Below are 19,845 nucleotides of genomic sequence, written 5' to 3' on the forward strand. Positions count from 1 at the left end.
GGTTGGAAGAACCATCCCAACTTCTCTTGGGGTTGTCAAGGCAATCAAAGACCACAACCCCCTCTAGGTTTTCAACCACCTTAACAGCAGGAAAAGAAGCCGAACCTCGAGGAGATGTTAACAAAATTCATCTCGGTGTCAGAAAAACATTTCCAAGTGATACGTGATATTCGTGACAGGTTTTAAAAATTTATAATTAATCGTTCTTGAAACTAACTATTATCACGATGAAGGCAAGTGTACCTATTGAACAGTAATATAGCTTTAGCAAGACTGGATTGTCGAACCCAAAGGAACCAAGAGTACTAGTTATTACTTTCTTTTTATTATCTAGCCTAAAAATTAAGGGATTTGTTTATCTAAACTAATTAACTAAACTAAGAGTGCACAGAGAGAAAATTGGGGAAAAGCTTTTGGGAAAACTCGATTGATTAAGACAATACCCAAGGAAAAATCCACCTAGACTTCACTTGTTATTTGACTCTGAATCAGACGATTTATTCATTTGACTTGATCCGTAGAAATCCCTAAGTTATATTATTATCTCTCTCGAGACTAATAACGTCTAACCCTAGGTTGATTAAATGAAATCTCTTTCTCATTAACACCCTAGTGTTGCATTAACTCGATCTATGGATCCCCTTATTAGGTTTCACCCTAATCTGACAAAATCTTGTCACCCTATCTCTAGGCGTGCAATCAACTCCGCTTAATTATGACAAATTTACTCTTAGACAAGGACTTTTGCTCCTCTGAATAAGCACATTAACTTGAATCAATACCCTGGAATATTAAGACAAGAATTAAGAATATATAATTAAGAACAAGTCAAATATTTATCATACAATTCAGATAATAATAACAAGATTCGTCTTAGGTTTCATTCCCTTTAGGTGCTTAGAGGGTTTAGTTCATAGTTATGAAAGAAAACATCTCAGAAAAATAATGAATATAAAACATAAAGAAAACCCAAAACCTCTGAATGGAAATTGAAGGGAGATCTTCAGTCTTGACAATGACTCCCGCTTCTAAGATGGATCAATTACTTCCCTTGAGTAATTCCTTGCCTCCTACTTCGTGTCACTTCTAAGTGCCTCTTCAGGTGTTTAAATAGGCTTTAGAATACCTAAAAGCCCTTAGGAGTGGCTTTTTCCGAATAGAACTAAACTTGGGCTCGACAGGGACACACCCGTGTATGATTTCTTCAAGACCGTGCTCAAGGCTGTTAAATAGGCACAGGAGTGTGATCTACCCGTGTAAGGAACTCCAGGTCATGCTGATTTCCCACGTTGGCCCATTTTCTCCGTTTTTGGTCTGTTTCTCGCTCTTTTTGCCTTTCTATGCTCACTTAAGTATAAAACATGAAATTAAAGAATTAGGAGTATCGAATTCACCAAATCTAAGGAGAAATCATCCATAAATGTGCTAAGCATGGGATAAAAATATGTATAAATTACGGTTTATCAAATACCCCCACACTTAAGCGTTTGCTTGTCCTCAAGCAAAATCCTCAACTCACAATCAAAATAAATTCTTCTCAATTTATAATCCCTATAAATAATATATAAAAAAAACCATAAGTAATCATACATTGAGAATTCAACTAGAAGAACATCAAAGTTTCAAACATTCCAAGTTGAGCATTTTATCACGAAAACATAGGTGTCTCCCCTCATCTAAGTGATTACCTTTGATTCAAAATATCACAAAGTTTAACATCCTCACTAAAGATTCACTCAAATCACTCAAGGTGTTTAAGGAAAATAAATGAAGCACTCATTAGTCAATATGAAAATTTATTACCATAGGCTTGCAAGAAAATCAAATCTCCACAACTATATATTGAGATGATACATCAATCAAAATGGTCTTTAGAGGGTTGTAACATGGCTTTGTTTAGGGGGTGTGGTTACAAACTGAAAAAAAAGGTTAGAATCAAGATTGAATTAAAAAATTTCCTACTAGAAAAATAACTAGTTATCAATTGAATACAAGTGAGCTTCTTCTCAGAATATCGAATTAACACTTAAGCTCAAAAATGACAAATTACTACTAATATATATGTATGTATTGTATATATATATATTTTTAAGGACAAGTCATATAAAATAGGCTATCTATCAAAAATAAAACATAGCTAAGCAATTAATTCAAATCAAATCTCGACAAAAATAGGGATCAAATTAGGTGATTTTAACAATAATAGGTTATGGGTTAATATTGAGGGTAAATCAATGAATGGCTTGTTAGGCTCAAAGGGGTTCACTAAGGGTTAATTATGAAAGTAGGCTTTTATGGAATGAGTGGGTTAAACCTAAGTGCCTTTATCATCTTGTCATATCAAATCAAATGGTGTGGTCTTGACATGCATAATCAAGCAAGTTCTAAAATAAAAAATCAAGATTGACACATTAAAAGCAACAATAAAAGTGAGCATGAAAGAAATAATATATGCTTTAAAGGCTCAAAATCTCACAAAAAATATGGCTTTTTGATGTTGAACCTGTGAATTTCAACTCAAGAAAATACCTGAACTTTAAAAATTTTTAAAACTCAAAAATCAACTCATTATTCTTGATTTTCTAATTCCTTAAAGTTTAAACAATCAATGCATAAATGCCTATATTTTTAATTCAAGACATATCAATAAAAATCATAAACTAATCAAAATTCATTCTAATAATGATAGGAGAAGATTATTTGAGGATAAGACAAAATTCAAGGATTTTTCTGATAATGAAATAAATAACCCCCCATACTTAAGATGTACATTCTCTTCAATGTACAAAGTTAGATTTACGACGATATATATATATAAGATCATAAGATAGGAAGAGAAGTGAAACTTCCTGAATGATGAATGGACTCCTTAAATTGGAGTTATGGAGAATAATCGACCAAGGTAATGATAAGATTGGAGGAGGATACTCCGGTGGTGGTCGAGGTTGGGTTCCACAACCACAGTGTTCAACAAAGAGGTTATCATGCTGGTCGAGCAGGATATGGCAGTCGTGGAGAACCTTTTCCAGTGGAGTTCTAGGTTCCTACGTAATAGTGAGCTTTAGAGCTCTTTATAACTATAATAGAATCAGGAACTTCTTTTAGGAAATATAAAGAAGCATAATTACTCATAAAGAAATAGCCGAATAAAAATTATAAAATCCCAAGATAAAATAAAAATAGTATTAAAGGGAAATAAAAAGTAATTTCAAAATATAAATAAATATAAAAATAAAATAAAAATGTAAAAATAAATAATAGGTGTTTATAAAGAAATTGGGGCACACGGTTGTGGGGTGCGCTCGTGTGCCCTCATTTCAGCACGTGCGTTTCGTGGTTTTCGAAATTGGGTGCATTGGTGCACACGACCATTTTGCATGGCCGTGTCATTCTTCGTTCGCTTCTCCCACGCCCGTGTATGCAGGCGCACGCCCTTGTTATTTTAATAGGCTCGACCACGGTCGGTGGGCACAGGCGTGTCGCACGCCCGTGGTAATTTGGCAGGATTGCCCATGGCCATGTCGCACAGCCGTGGCAACTTATCGAATCCCATGTTGGGGAAACATTTTTGTTCTATTTTCACACGACCGTATCACACGGCACGCCCGTGTGCCTGACCGTGTGGTTATGGAATTCCTGTGTTTCGTGACTCAGTTAGTGAATTAAATAAAAACTAAAATTTAAAGAAGTTAACACCGTTAGTGCTCGAGTTGCTTCCCGAGAAGTGCTTATTTAGAGTCTAAGCTCGACTTATCTCTCTTTTGCATGATCATGGTGGTGTGAGGAGTTTACACTTCTCATCCTTGCTATCAATTTCATCAAAATAAGGTTTTAAACGAGTACTATTTACCTTAAAAGTGCTGAATTTGGGATGAATTACCTCGACTGTACCGTATGGAAAAATGCTTAGTACCGTAAGCAGGGTTGCTCCGTTAGGTTCAGAAGTTGCAATACGAGGGTCTTTTGCATCTAGTAGTACTTTGTCTCAAATCTTAAGTTGATTTGGTGAAATATTGAGCTTGTCATGGCGTGGTTTTGGTTTATTGTGTGTCCTTGGTTTATGTGTTCGCCGTTCATCTAGTTTTTCAATTTGTAGCCTTCGTTCTTCATAGATGGGTTCTTTGTTGTTACTTAAACAAGGCTCATGTGTGCTCTTCAAATGTGTTTCCTATAAAAAAGGTTGCACCACATGGTTAGTATTAATAGGATTACGAGCTTGAAGAGTAACTGAGTCATCACCCACACGAAGTGTGAGTTCACCTATACCAACATTAATAACGGTTCTAGAAGTTGCTAAAATGGGCTTTCCTAGAATTAGAGGTGCGTCACTACCTTCTTCTATGTCTAGAACAATAAAATATTTTGGGAATATAAATTCATCAATTTTTACATGTACATCTTCAATGATGCCTCTAGGAAATCTGATAGTTTTATCGGCTAACTGAATACTCATCCTAGTTTGTTTGTGTTTCCCAAGACTTAGTTGTTTAAACATTTTGTAGGGCATGACATTAATACTAGCCCCTAAATCAGCCAAAGCATTTTTAACATTTAAACTACCAATTAAACAAGGAATCGTGAAACTCCTTGGATTTTTCAATTTGTTGGGAAGCTTGTTCTGTAGAATGGCTGAGCAAACTGTATTTAACTCCACATGTGATGCCTCATCCAACTTCTGTTTATTTGCTAAAAGCTCCTTTAAGAATTTGACTGCGTTTGGCATCTGCGAAAGAGCTTCAATAAATGGCAAGTTAATGTGTAATTTCTTTAATAGTTTAAGGAATTTACCAAATTGTTCATCTGTACAGTCTTTCCATGTCGCATTGGGGTATGACACTCGTGGTTTGTACTCTTTACTTACTAGTTTCTGCTCACTGTGGCCTACCTCGCATTTACCTTTACTTACCACAATTCATTGCCTCGATTCTAGTTCAAGTTCAACTAACCCTTCCTCGTCTTGGATGGTAATTGTGTTGAGTTATTCCCTTGGGTTAGATTTAGTGTTACTACGTAGGCTACCTTGTGGTCGTTTAGAAATCAATTTGGGGATTTGGCCTATCTGAGTTTCGAGCCCTTGGATCGACAGGTGTTGATTCTTAAGTGCTATTTTAGTATTTTGAAAGCAAGTTTTCGACACCGAGATAAACTTTGTTAGCATTTCCTCAAGGTTAAGCTTCTTTTCCTACTGGAAAAGTGGTTGTTGAAAACCCGGAGAGTGTTGTGGTCTCTGATTCCCTTGGCCTCCCCATGAGAAATTTGGGTGGTTCATCTATCCTACATTGTAAGTGTTACTATAAGGATTATTTTGAGGTTGAGGATTATTACCCAGATAATTTAATTGCTCGTTTTCCATGATGTGACCATAAGGTGGGTATTCTGAATTGCTCGTCTCTCCTCCACTTGCATTGAATTGCATTATTGGCTGAAACTATGAAGAACCAAGAAAACTGTCAATTTTTCTATTCAAAAGTTCTAACTAATTAGAGAGCATGGTGAAGGAATTGACGTTAAAAATGCCGACTACTTTCATTGGATTTTTCCTCATAACTTGCCACTGATAATTATCCAATGACATCTCTTCTATAAATTCATAAGCATCTTCAGGTGTCTTATTATTGATAGTCCCATCCACGGCTGCGTCAACCATCTGTCTAGTTGAAGGATTCAGGCCATTGTGAAAGTTTGAACCTGTAGCCAGAGAGGTAGCCCATGGTGAGGGCACGTTCTCAATAGATCCTTGTATCTCTCCCATGCATCGTAGAGTGTTTCTAGATCCATCTGCACAAAAGAAGAGATATCATTCCTTAATTTAGCTTTTTTAGCCGGCGAAAAATATTTTAATAAAAACTTTTCTGTCATTTATTCCCAAGTAGTGATTGACTCTCGTAGTAAAGAGTTCAACCACTGTTTTGCTTTGTTCCTCAACGAAAAGGGAAACAACCAAAGGCGTATGGCATCGTCAGAAACGCCATTGATTTTAAATGTGTCATAAAACTCCAGAAATTTGCCAAGTGATTGTTTGGATCTTCATCCTGCAAACCATCAAACTAAACAAATTGTTGTATCATTTGAATCGTGCTAGGTTTCAGTTCAAAATTATTTGCAGCGATAGTAGGCCTAACTATACTTGACTCAGTTCCTATTAAATTTGGTTTAGCATAATCATACATAGTGCGCGGAGCAGGATTCTAGTTTACTGGATCAGCAGCAATCGCAGGAGGTTGCGGATTTTCCTGATTTTCAGCCATCTCCTCGATTGTGGTGTGAATATCGTCCTCTTGCTCTTCCTCTGTGTATCTTAAGCTTTGCTTTATTTCTCTTCAGTTTCTATGAACTGTGCGATCGATCTTATTATCAGACAGTAATGGTCCCGATGGGTTTCTTCTAGTCATACACTATAAAAACCTGCCAGGAGCAAATAAAAAAGAAATTAGAAAAGAAAATAAAAATTTAAATTGCAAATAAAGTAAAATGGCTAAAGAAATAAAAATCGAGTGTTCCTAATATTTTAGTTCCCCGGTAACGGCGCCAAAAAACTTGATACGTGATATTCGCGACAGGTTTTAAAAATTTATAATTAATCGTTCTTGAAACTAACTATTATCACGATGAAGGCAAGTGTACCTATCGAACAGTAGTATAGCTTTAGCAAGACTGGATTGTAGAACCCAAAGGAACTAAGAGTACTAGTTATTACTTTCTTTTATTATCTAGCATAAAAATTAAGAGATTTGTTTATCTAAACTAATTAACTAAAGTAAGAGTGCACAGAGAGAAAATTGATAAAAAGCTTTTGGAAAAACTCAATTGATTAGGACAATACCCAAGGAAAAATCCACCTAGACTTCACTTGTTATTTGACTCTGAATCAGACGATTTACTTATTTGACTTGATTCGTAGAAATCCCTAAGTTATATTATTATCTCTCTCGAGACTAATAACGTCTAACCCTAGGTTGATTAATTGAAATCTCTTTCTAATTAACGCCCTAGTGTTGCATTAACTCGATCTATGGATCCCCTTATTAGGTTTCACCCTAATCCGACAAAATCTTGTCACCCTATCCCTAGGCGTGCAATCAAATCCACTTAATTATGACAAATTTACTCTTAGATAGGGACTTTTGCTCCTCTGAATAAGCACATTACCTTGAATCAATATCCTGGAATATTAAGATAAGAATTAAGAACACATAATTCAGAACAAGTCAAATATTTATCATACAATTCACATAATAATAATAAGATTCATCTTAGGTTTCATTCCCCTTAGGTATTTAGGGGGTTTAGTTTATAATTATGAAGGAAAACATCTCAGAAAAATAATGAATACAAAACATAAAGAAACTCAAAACCCTTGAATTGAAATTGAAGGGAGATATTCAGTCTTGACGATGAATCCTGCTTCTGAGATGGATTAATTGCTTCCCTTGAGTAATTCTTTTCCTCCTACTCCGTGTCACTTCTAAGTGCCTCCTCAGGTGTTTAAATAGGCTTTAGAATGCCTAAAAGCCCTCAGGAGTGGCCTTTTCCGAATAAAACTAAACTTGGGCTCGACAGGGACACGCCCGTGTGACACACCTGTGTGCGATTTCTTCAAGATCGTGCTCAAGGCTATTAAAAAGGCACGGGCGTGTGATCTACCCATGTAAGGAACTCCAGGCCGTGCTGATTTCCCACGTAGGCCCGTTTTCTCCTTTTTTGCCTGTTTCTCGCTCTTTTTGCTCTCTTATGGTCACCTAAGTATAAAACATGAAATTAAAGAATTACGAGCATCAAATTCACTAAATCTAGGAAGAAATCATCCATAAATGTGCTAAGAATAGGATAAAAATATGTATAAATTACAATTTATCACCAAAACCTCGAAATAGCACTTAAAAATCAGCAGGCATCGATTCAAGGTTTAGAGACTCAAATAGGTCAGCTTGCTAAGCTGATCTCAGAAAGACCAGAAGGTAGCTTTCTCAGCAACACGAAAACTAACCTAAGAGAGTAGCTCCATGTGATCACGGTTCAATATGAAGAAGGGTTAGTTGAGTCCACACCAGAACCAAGGCAAGAAACTATGGTAAGCAAAGATAAGGTGGATAGAAGCTAGAACAAACAAACACAGGTAAGTAGAGAATACACACATCGTGTGCCATACCCTAAAGAGATAAAGAAAGACCGTACAGACGAATAATTCGGTAAACTTCTTAACATCTTAAAAAAATTACATATTAACTTACCGTTTATTGAAGCTCTTTCGCAGATGGCCAGTTCGATGAAATTTTTAAAGGAGCTTCTAGCAAACAAACAGAAGTTAGATGATTCATCATATGTGGAATTAAATGCAATTTGCTCAGCAATTCTATAGAATAAACTACCCAACAAGTTAAAGGATCTAGGGAGTTTTACTATTCCTTGTTTAATCAGTAGTTTAAATGTCGATAATGCTTTAACCGATTTAGGGGCAAGTATAAATGTCATGCCCTATAAAATGTTTAAACAACTAGGTATTGGGAAACCTAAACAAATTAGGATGAGTATACAATTGGCAGATAAAACTATTAGATTTCCTAAGGGTATTGCTGAGGACGTACTCGTTAAGATTGATAAATTCATATTCCCAGTAAACTTTGTTGTTTTAGATATGGAAAAGGACGATGACGTTCCTTTAATCTTAGGACGACCTTTTTAGCAACTACTAGACTATTATTGATGTTGGTACAGGAGAACTAACACTTCGTGTAGGTGATGACACGATTAAACTTCAAGCTCATGATTCTATCAGACTATCTAGTGATCGAAATGATACTACGAATTCTTTCCATGAGAATAACATCTTGGCTCAAAATTCTGTGCAGGAAATCCTTAGGGATAATGTGATGTAGCCACGAACAACTCTTGAGGAACGAAGATTACAAATCGAGGAACTAGATGAATGACAAACAAAAGTTAAAGGGAAACCGAGAATACATGATAAACCAAAGCAGTGTCATGATGAACTTAAAGGTGAATCGAATTAACTGAAGGTTGGATACAAAGTACTATTAGATGAAGCAGACCCTCGTGTTTCCACTTCTAAACCTAATGGAGCAATCCCTTTTATTGTACTCAATGTTTTTCATACGGTACAGTTGAGGTAACACATTCCAAATTCGGCACTTTTAAGGTAAATAGTACTCGTCTAAAACCTTATTTTGATAAGATTGATAGCAGGAATGAGGAGTTTCAACTCCTCAAACCACCATGACCGTACAAATACGAGGTGAGTCAAGCTTAGATTATAAATAAGCACTTCTCGGGAGGCAACCCGAGCACTAATACTACTAACCCGTTTATTTTATCTATTTTTTCATGTTTTTATACAAGTACAGTGACCCACACGGCTTGGGCACACGGGCATGTCCTTGGCCGTGTAGAAACAGGGCTAAAAATTCCTAAGTATTGACATACACACGGCCATAAACTCGAGCCACACGACCGTGCGACACACGACCTGGACACATAGGAGTGTTCTAGGCCGTGTGAAAACTGGAGCTAAATTTTTAAATTTTAAATAGGTCAGATAGATACACGGACGAACCACACGGCCATGTGTTCAGACACACGGGCAAACCACATGGCTGTGTGTTAGAACACACATGTATGCGGGAGACGACACGGGCATGGGAGAAGCAAACAACGTAGCACACGGCCGTGCGATACGGCCGTGTGAACCACATGAGCTGGACACACGGGCGTGTCTGTGGCTATGTGACGAATGGTCATTAAATTCTCGCAATGCACACGGGCAATACTCGAGCCACACAAGAGTGTGGCCCAACACGGGTCTCACACGACCGTGTCCCTTTTAAAACTCCCAACCCTAGCATTTTATTTTTGTCTTCTTTCTCCTCATACACTCCCAACCAGCCGCTGCCACAGCCCCCTACTCCAGCCACCTTTACCCATCGTTCCATCGTCGCCCCACCACCCCTCTTCTTGTTCTTTCTTTTCCTTTGTTCCCCCCTTCCTTTCCCTTATTCCCCCTCTCCTATTCTCCCTCTCCAACCAACCATCCACTCCCCTAGCCGTTCGCACAACCCCCCACCTATAGTCGTAACCATCCATCTACCACACACCCCCACCTCTGTTGACCGACCCATACTGCTCTGACCACTACCCATCGTCGATTTTTCTTTTCTTTTATTTTTTTCTCATTTTTAGTTATTTATTTCATTATTATTATCATTATCATGTTTATTTTTATCATCTTTCTTATTCTTATTTGTGATTGATCATTATTATTTTTCTATTTCTTTATTACTACTTTATTTTTAGTTGTTTATTAATTTATTATTCTTATTGCTACTTTATTGATGTGTTGAGTCTTGTTTAGTTTAGTTCTTTGCGCTAATTTTGTCTATGCTTGAATTAGTTTGGAGATTGGCAATATTTGGCATAAATTTTTAGGGTCCTTGCCTTTTTTATTTCATTCACATTCTGCTTTTCATTCCATTTTCTATTTCATTTAATTGTTGGGTAGAACTTGGTTGTTTATTCTTTATTTTATTGCCTATTACATTCATGTGTCAAATTGTATTTATTGATTTATTTTTGTAGGCACACTATGAAGAACACACGAGGCAAGAAAACTACCGTCCCTGTTTCGAAAAAGTGAAAGGGTCCTGGCACAACTTCCTCGAGTGCCTCGACCGAAGCTCGTTAACCTCTACATCAATTCTCATCAGGCCCACAAGACGACTTGTTTCAACTCCTTCGAGTATGACCATTAAGAGTAGGCTGTTGTATTGACTGGGCTGCATTGGAGCAGGTCAGACAAGCTGATTAGGTCTGTGCTTTCATTACCACTGCCCCGTGGGATCGATTCTTTACGATCACCGAGCCCACCTATTCCAAGCTTACCTTGGAGTTCTGCACTACTTTCTATCTACAGCATGTGATGAATACCCATTGACGAGGCTGGTACTATCACTTTCTGACTTGGTGGCTTAGTGCGACATATGAGCGTCCTTGAGTTTGGCACAGCTTTACACATCTACATCGATGAGTTTATAGGTGCCGATAACTTTTTTACCTCCACCGTCACATCCATTACTCACCTTCGTGCTATTAGACCGATCTCATAGCTAGTCAGATCCGTTATGACGCGAGTCGCTCTAAGGCGACATCTCTTTCTCTGGCTTTAAGATACATCCATGCCTTATTAGCTCACATGTTGACTGGTAGGAAAGAGAGCACATGAGTTGTAAGCACTACTGACGCAGACTATCTTTGTAGCATGGCGACTGGTCATGTCTTTGATTTGGCATACTTCATAGTGTTGGCTTTTTTCCATCAAATGGACCACCATAGGAGATGTCCCATCTGTCTTGGTCCCTACGTGACTCGTCTCACCCTACACTTCGGCCTCTTCAACACTCTAGAGATGTCATCGACACTCACATTAGTAGGCCAGATGGCTCCTCAGAGAATTTCTAGTATGATCCACATGAGGATGATAGAGTAACGTCGTGGATTTGACCCCCTTCAGTACAGACTAGTTCACTCTGATGACCAGGATGAGCCAGGGGACATTACTGATGATGTCCCTCCCCCTCACGAGGACCTACACCCACCGCCACTACTGAGTCACTGACCTCCTGCTACCACTATGACCGATATATCCGAGCGACTCACTCGCTTCGAGCAACAGTGTTTTGTGAGGTTTGACAGCATCGAAACAACTCTGCAGTAGATCTGCCAGCACTTCTACATCTCGCCTCCACCACTACCACCTTGTGACACTGACGCATCTAATGATGAGGACCTCTGAGTCCATTTGTTTTTATTTTATTCTATTTTTATTTTTATTTTTCTTTTATTTATTTTTTGAAGACTTCTGTTTTATATTTTGAACTATGTTTATCTTTATGGTTATTATCAAGTAATCCATTAATTCTCTTCCACAGTGGTGTTTATTTTCTTACTAGTAACTCAGAATCATGCCTTTCATTAGCCTTATCTAAAACTCTAGCTGTCACTATTCCAAGGATTTCATCAAAAACATTTAGGGCAGTTTTGCTTCTCTCCCTCTCTTCTGATTTTATGTTTATATTATTATTATCTATCTTCGTACATTGAGGACAATGTACATCTTAAGTGTAGGGAGGTTATTTATATGTTTATTAAAAAATCCCTGAATTTTTATCTCGTTCTCAAATAATTTTCTCATATTATTATTAGAGTGAATTCTGATTGATTTATAATTTTTGTTGATATGTTTTGAATTAAATCATAGGTAATTGTACATTGATTGTTTAACCTTAAGATATTAGAGAATCAAGCATGATAAGTTGACTTTTGAGAATTAAAATTCCTAAGTTGTTTCCCTGAATTGAGGTATTATCTTGAAGTTTTGAATTCACAGGATTGACATCAAAAGCCATAATTTTTGTGAGATCTTGAGTCTTTAGAGCATATATCCTTTCTTGGTCACTTTTATTGTTACTTATGAGTGTGTCAATACTAATTTGTTATTCTATAACTTGCTTTGATTATACGTGTCGAGACCACGCCATTGATATACCGAGATTATAAAGGCACTTAGGTTTTAACCCACTTACCCCATAAAAAGCCTACCCACATAACTAACCCTTAATAAACCTCTTTGAGACTTAACCATTGTTTCTTGATTTTCCCCTTAATGTTAACCCACAACTTAACCCTTTTTGACTCGTTAAGAATTTCTCCCTTTTCATTGGCTCCTTTTTATCGAGATTTGATTTGATTAGCTACCTAACTAATGTTCATTCATTCCAGCTGCTGAATTATTTCTTATTATGTACTTTCCATTATTGTACTTGTTCTTTTTCTTAAAAAAAAACCAGTATATTTATATTTATATAATTACATATTGTTATAAAAAGCTTGGATAAGTTAAAGTTATTATTTCGAGAAAAGAAAGCTCATTTCACTAGTTTTGGATAGTTTTAATTCTAGCAATTGTTTGTAATTCAGTAATTAGCTTTAATATTCTAAGTTTGGTAACTTATTAAATTAATCTTGATTCTAACCCTCCTTTTCAGCCTTTACCCACACCTTTAACCCAAGCCCCATTACAACCCTGTTAAAGACCTTTTGATTCATGTATCATCTCATTTATAGTGGTGGAGATTTGATTTTCATGCAAGCCTGTGGTAATAACTTTTCATGTTTGACTATTGAGTGCTTAATTATTGAAGCTTAAATACTTCGAGTAATTTAAGTGAATCTTTAGTGAGGATGTCAACTCTTATCAATTAGGAATTAAAGGTGATTACTTAGATAAAGGGGGATACTTATGATTTTATGATTAAAATGCTCAACTTGGATTGTTTGAAACTTTGATGTTTTTTTAGTAAAATTCTGAATGTGTGATTATCTGTGGATTACTTTGAAACATTATTAATGAGAATTATAAGTTGAGAAGGATTTATTTTAATTGTGAGTTGAGAATTTTGCTTGAAGACAAGCAAATGCTTGAGTGTGGGGATATTTGATAAACCATAATATATACATATTTTTACCCCATGCTTGGCATATTTTTGGATAATTTATCATAAGATTTAGTGAATTTGATGCTCCTAATCCTTTAATTTCATTTTTTATACTCAGGTGAGCATAGGAAGGTGAAAAGAGCAAGAAACGGGCCAAAAATAGACAAAATGAACTTATCTCAATATTTCACACGACCTAGGCATTTTCACACGAGTAAACCACACGACCGTGTGTCATGGCCATGTCGACTAAAAACTAACTCAAAATTACACATGGCCTGAACACCCTCAAACCGGCGTGCCACACAGCCGTGTCCCTATCAAGCCCAAGTCTAATTCTACTCGGAAAAGGCTAATTTTGAGGGTTTTGAAGCAATCCAAAGTCTATATAAACACCCTAGAAGATGATTAAAGGGGATACGCAGAGTAGAAGGCAGAAAATACTAAAGAACAGCCATCTGAATCAGCTCGGAAGCAGGATCTACTTCAAGATTGAGAAGTTCTTTGGGTTCTTTATGTTTTGTTGTTTTCCCAGTCTTGAGATGTTTTCCATTATTATGAACTAAACTCCTTAAATACCTAAGGGAGATGAAACCTAGGACGGATCTTATTATTTGAATTATATGATAAATACTTGTTCTTATTCTTAATTGTGAGTTCTAATTCTTGCTTTAATATTCTAGGATATTAATTCAGGTTTTGATGTGCTTATTCAGTGGAGCAAAAGTCCCTGCTGAATAGTAGATCCTTCATAATTAAATGGAGTTGCATGCAATCCTAGAGATATGACGACATAAATCTGTCGGATTAGAGTCAAATCTAATAAGGGAATCCATAGGTCGAGTTAATGCGACAATTGGGGTTTTAATTAGAAAGAGATTTCAGTTAATCAATCTAGAGTCAGTTGTTTTTAGTCTCAAGAGAGATAATAACATAAATCAGGGATTTCTACGGATTAAGTCAAGTGAATAAATCGTCTAATTTAGAAGTAAATAATGAAGTCTAGGTGGATTCTTCCTTGGGTATTGTCTTCTCCATCGGTTTTCCAAAAAGTATTTTCCAACTTTTATTTCTGTCACGTTCTTAGTTAATTAGATAATTAGTTTTAGTTAAAAACATTCCTTTAAGTTTTAAGCTAGATAATAAAAAGATAGTAATTACTAGTACTTTTAGTCCTTGTGGATACGATATTTTCGATCTCACCATAACTATACTATTGTTTGATAGGTGCGCTTGCCTTAGTCGAATTCTTAGTTAGTTTAGCGACCATCAAGAGGACACACAACAAAATACTCAACCAAACTAGTTTTTTTATGTATTTTTATTGAAGAATGATTTTTAAAATTTTAAAATATTTTTAAAATTGACCGGTGAACACGTGTTAAGTCTAGGACAGTGTACATGTTAACATGTATAGAGCCTACTTAAGACGTCATTTCGATGAACAACTGTATCTTATAAATACTCGATTCCCCCCATCATGAGGACACACAACAAAATACTCAACACAACTAGGTTTTTTATGTATTTTTATTGAAGAATGATTTTAAAATTTTAAAATATTTTTAAAATATTTTTCGTAATCAAGACTAAATTGATAGAATGCATAATGCATAAAATTGGGGCTAAATTTATTTAATTTTTTAGAATAAGGACCAAATTGATAGAAGCATAGAAGGATTTAAATTTGTTATTATGCTAATTAAAAAAGACCACGTCAACATTCCTATGAAACCCTTAAATAATTATTTTGGAAGTACTCTGAAATACTAAGAATTTAAGTATCTGTTGGGAGTACGGAGAATTATTTTGGAATTCAATTGATCATAAGGATCATGATACAATTTCAAAGGTTTGGTAGTTTATTATAAGGACTATATAAATACCAAAAGGATCTAAATGATGATATTATTGTACGCATCATTACCGTAAAGGTAAAATCCAAAATTTGATTTGGAGTGGCGTTTTAAGAATTAGAAGTGACCGTAACAAATACAAGGTGCTACATAAAACACTTCTTATCCCGACATAGAAGAAAAAAGGTGTTATATTCTTTTAATATCGAAGGTGAATGGCCATGTCAAAGATTATGAAACATTAACTTTTTTTTTGAAAGGTGTGTGAAGATGAGACAAAGAGGATTATGACCCTCTCAATCGATTTTAATCTTCACAATAAACTATGCAAGATTAAAAATATCCATCGATGATGTCACACTTGGTTTTGTAAGATCTTGTGTAGCAAAAGAGTTGGCGTACTAAATTGAAAAGTTCTCTAATGAAGTGGGTTCATTTCGTAAATAAGAACAAGTAGCGAGCTGGTTGAGGAAATGTTGGATTTCAACCATGGTCCAATTGGTTAAAAACTAGACAGTTTCTAAGAAGGGGACAAAATGATTAAGGCATTTTCTAGTTGGTTGTAAATTGAATTCAGTGAAAAGGGATCAAAGGCATTATATATATGGGAGAAGCATTCTTCTCCGGGGACTTTTTTTTGCTGTTCTTCTTCTTCTCTTTTTGGTTTTCCATGGAAGAGAGAAAGATTGAAGAATGTTTATGCATGAAGGGGAGAGTGAGGATTAAGTCTTAGAAATTGGAAATCTTGCATTCTTGTAAGTTTTCTAATCTCTCTACATTAGTAGATTCAAGAAAAAGAAGGTAGTTAAAACTTTTAGTGAATTATTGGTTCTGTTTTTTTTTTAGGTAAAGTGGTGGGTAATCATTCGAATGGCATTTGCATGCTAAGAAATTATGATTTCTGGTTATAATGAATAGTCCTAGTTGGATTCTAATATAGTTCTTGTATTGTATTGATTAAGGAGGCTCATGTGGTAAAGGAAAAATGCTTAGAAGATGGAACTGGCGATGATTCCCATGTGAGTTTCCAATATTCAACAAGTAGATGGATGTATACGATGTAATTAGTATATGTATATGGAACAGGATGATGTTATCAATGATAAGTTGATTTGTGAAAAATGTTGTTACATTATGTGTACATGAAGTCTTGAGTGCAAATACTGTTTGAATGAATCTGAACATGATTTAATAAATGAGTGCTTGGAATGATATATGTTGCTTAATGAGACGAAATTTTATGGTTTTAAGTAGACTATGTTAAATGAATGACTGTTTTGGCATAATGCGATATTGAGTGTGAAAGTGATACGATTGGCTGATAATTAGTACGTTATGATATGTCAATGGAATTTACGTGTTATATGTTGTATGATTAATAGCCTTTAATGGCATAATGTATGTATGATGTGCATTCTATTTATGTGTCTTTGTAGAGGATTGAATAGTCATGCACGGGTTGCATATGCATTATATTTATGTGACTTTAAGGGAGGTTTGGTGGGATTGAGGTAGCAAAGGAGATTGAATGATATGAAGACTTGGTGTGCACCGATATATGAGAGCCTCTTGTGTAGGACGTAATAGTTCCCTTTATGGGATGTTTAAAAGCCCATCCGGGGGCATATATGAGAGCCTTTAGTGGGACATATGGAACTTCATGACCATGAAATTATCATATATTTGGAAAGTTCGTCAGGACTATCTTATATGGGAAGTCTGCAAGGACTATTTATTAAGGAAAGTCTGTCAACACTATATTATGTGGGAAGTCCACAAGGATCGTTTATTATGTGGGAAGTCCCCAGGGACTATCTATTGTGAAAATCTACAAAAACTATCTATTATGGAAATCCGCAAGGACCATCTATTATGGGAGTCCACAAGGACTATCTAATGGGAAAATTCCATCAGGACTATCTAATGTGGAAAGTCCGCAAGGACTATCTTATGTGGGAAGTTCGTCAGAACCATCTAGCTAATATGATATCGCAACATACTTATGGGTATAAGTCCACCAAAGGGTGTTTTATATTCATGAAAAAGCCATCATGTCTGAATTGTTGGATCTAGTGTCTTAAGTGTAGTATTTTTGTCTAATTACACTTGTATTTTTTTTTGAATAGATTGGTTAATAAAATTATTCATAAATTACATTAATACTTTGCATATTGTCCTCACATCGTTTTTGCACCAAAGTAAAATGCAAGCAATTGTTGCTCATTGGTTGTCTAATGTTTAAATGATACAAAGCGGTATTATGTGGTTAGATCGTAATATGGAAAGACAACTTGTATTAGTAGACGAACCAAAACATGTCCTTAGTCTAATCAAAAATGAAAAAATCGATCGAAAAACTAATATACCGTTTATCAAATCCATTTGGGAAATGCCTTATCTTGGGCATTGAAGCGAATGACTCCCAAAAGATAGAGAGATGGATGTGATTGACTAGACTAACAGTACATCGAACACGACCTAAGAAGAATAAATCATCAATCTATTTATGGATTTATTCACTTACAACATTTATAGTGTGGCATACCTAAATCCTAAGTGGATGATAGACTATGTATGCGTGACTCGTACACTTTAATGTAAGTAAAAGCCTAAGTTTGAATAGATAAGGAACTGAGAGCTGGTGCGTTGGGTGTATGACTTCTACGGTATGTAGCATCATTCACAACAGTGGAATTCATAGCCTAAGACATGGGTAAATGATATCCTCTTATTGGCATTACATGGTTGATGAAAAGTAAACATTGGCACAAGTTGTTCGCCTTTGTGATGAATGACTTGATTGACTTTTCTTAAAGAAAGATGTAATAGTTACCATGAGATAAAATAGGGTCATATTGGGAGAGTGAATATCATCTCAAAGAGATCAAGGATTGTAACACCCCTTACCGTTGTCCAACGCCAGGACAGGGTACGAGGCACTACCGGATATAAACATAAACAATCATACAAAATCGAGCTATAAATTTTTGTTCAATTTGAAATTATTCATATACATCCATATGGTCCCTATTACGGACCTACAAGGCCTAAAACATACATTGGGAGTAGTTCGAGACTAAACCGAGAACTTTGGAAACATTTGGAAGACTAAGAAAAATTTTCATGAAAACAGAGTCACACGCCCATGTCCTCAGCCCGTGTACATCTCTGTTTATGACGTCATGTGCAAAATGAGATCACACAGCCAAGACACAAGCCCGTTAGGGCAGACCGTGTGTCACACATGGCCTAGACACATCCCCGTTGGTCTACTCGTGTGGACAAATACAATGCTATTTCCAAGCCATTTTGCCACCTTCACTTGCACACATTCACACAATATCACATGACAGAATTCATGGCATATAAATGCCTTCAAAACAACTACCACCAAGTAATAACATATCATTTTCACACCATCATCTAGCATGCATTATAACATCATGCCTTACCAAATCACTTCATGCTAAATTCACATTCAAAAGGCATTAACATATGAATAAATTCATATCCATTACATATCAAGGAAATATAAACCACATCACAAAACATTGACATATACACATGCATAACTATATGGGCTTACAACCAATTAGCCAATATAAGCCAATTTGCATGGCAACAAATTACATCCAACCTTTAGCCATCACAAGCTAATACATTTAGCCAAATCATAATGACTCATACACCAAATAACCAAGTCCCTATACATGTCATAAACTTAAGAGGTTTTTTTTCACTTTTACCCCACAATGATAGCTTTATAGTGCGATAACATCTCCGGCGATCTCCAACTCGACCTAACATACAACCCTATAAGATATGGGAAAGGAATGGGTGTAAGCTACAAAGCTTAGTAAGTTGGCATGTAAACAATAAGCAACGTTAATCATACAATATCATACACATAACATAATGTAAAATTTATCACAATATCATCAAGTATCATAGATATTTCGGAACAATTACGGATAATTGTGATATTTACTATTCATAACAAAACTGTCCACTTCAGTCACAGTCACTAAATTATTTATATCTTGAGCTACAGCATTCTAAATTAAGATCTGCTTGATTTTTCCGAAACTAGACTCAAATATATTTCTTCCATAAAATTTAAAATTTATGGATTAGCCAATAGGTACAGTTAATTCTTCAAATTCATCCCTATTCTACTGTTTGACAATTTTGAGCTTTCTTCACTAAAAAATAATTATCTCTTAGTACGAGATTCGGATGATGTTCCTATTTGTTTCTCCTGAATATAGACTTATTAAGAATTTAAACATATAAATTTAAACCCCCAATTATTTTTATACAATTTTTTAATGGTTTTCCAAAGTCAGAACAGGGAAACTCAAAATCCTTCTGACCTTAGCTCACAAAATTACTATATCTCATAATTTACAATTCTATTGCTTACACCATTTCTTCTGTGAAAAACTAGACTAAATAAAATTTAATTTCATATTTTATTCAATCTC

The 19,845-nt window shown here is 35.6% G+C and overlaps 1 non-coding gene across 1 annotated transcript; it reads left to right on the plus strand.

Annotated features, from left to right (window-relative positions):
* The first annotated feature begins 5,704 nt into the window (after positions 1 to 5,704).
* On the plus strand, positions 5,705 to 5,811 carry LOC128295851 (small nucleolar RNA R71). Its single transcript, XR_008286400.1, has one exon. It is a non-coding gene; the product is annotated as a small nucleolar RNA R71 (small nucleolar RNA).
* Positions 5,812 to 19,845: the final 14,034 nt, after the last annotated feature.

Source organism: Gossypium arboreum, chromosome 7, assembly GCF_025698485.1.
Source record: "Gossypium arboreum isolate Shixiya-1 chromosome 7, ASM2569848v2, whole genome shotgun sequence".
NCBI lineage: Eukaryota > Viridiplantae > Streptophyta > Magnoliopsida > Malvales > Malvaceae > Gossypium > Gossypium arboreum.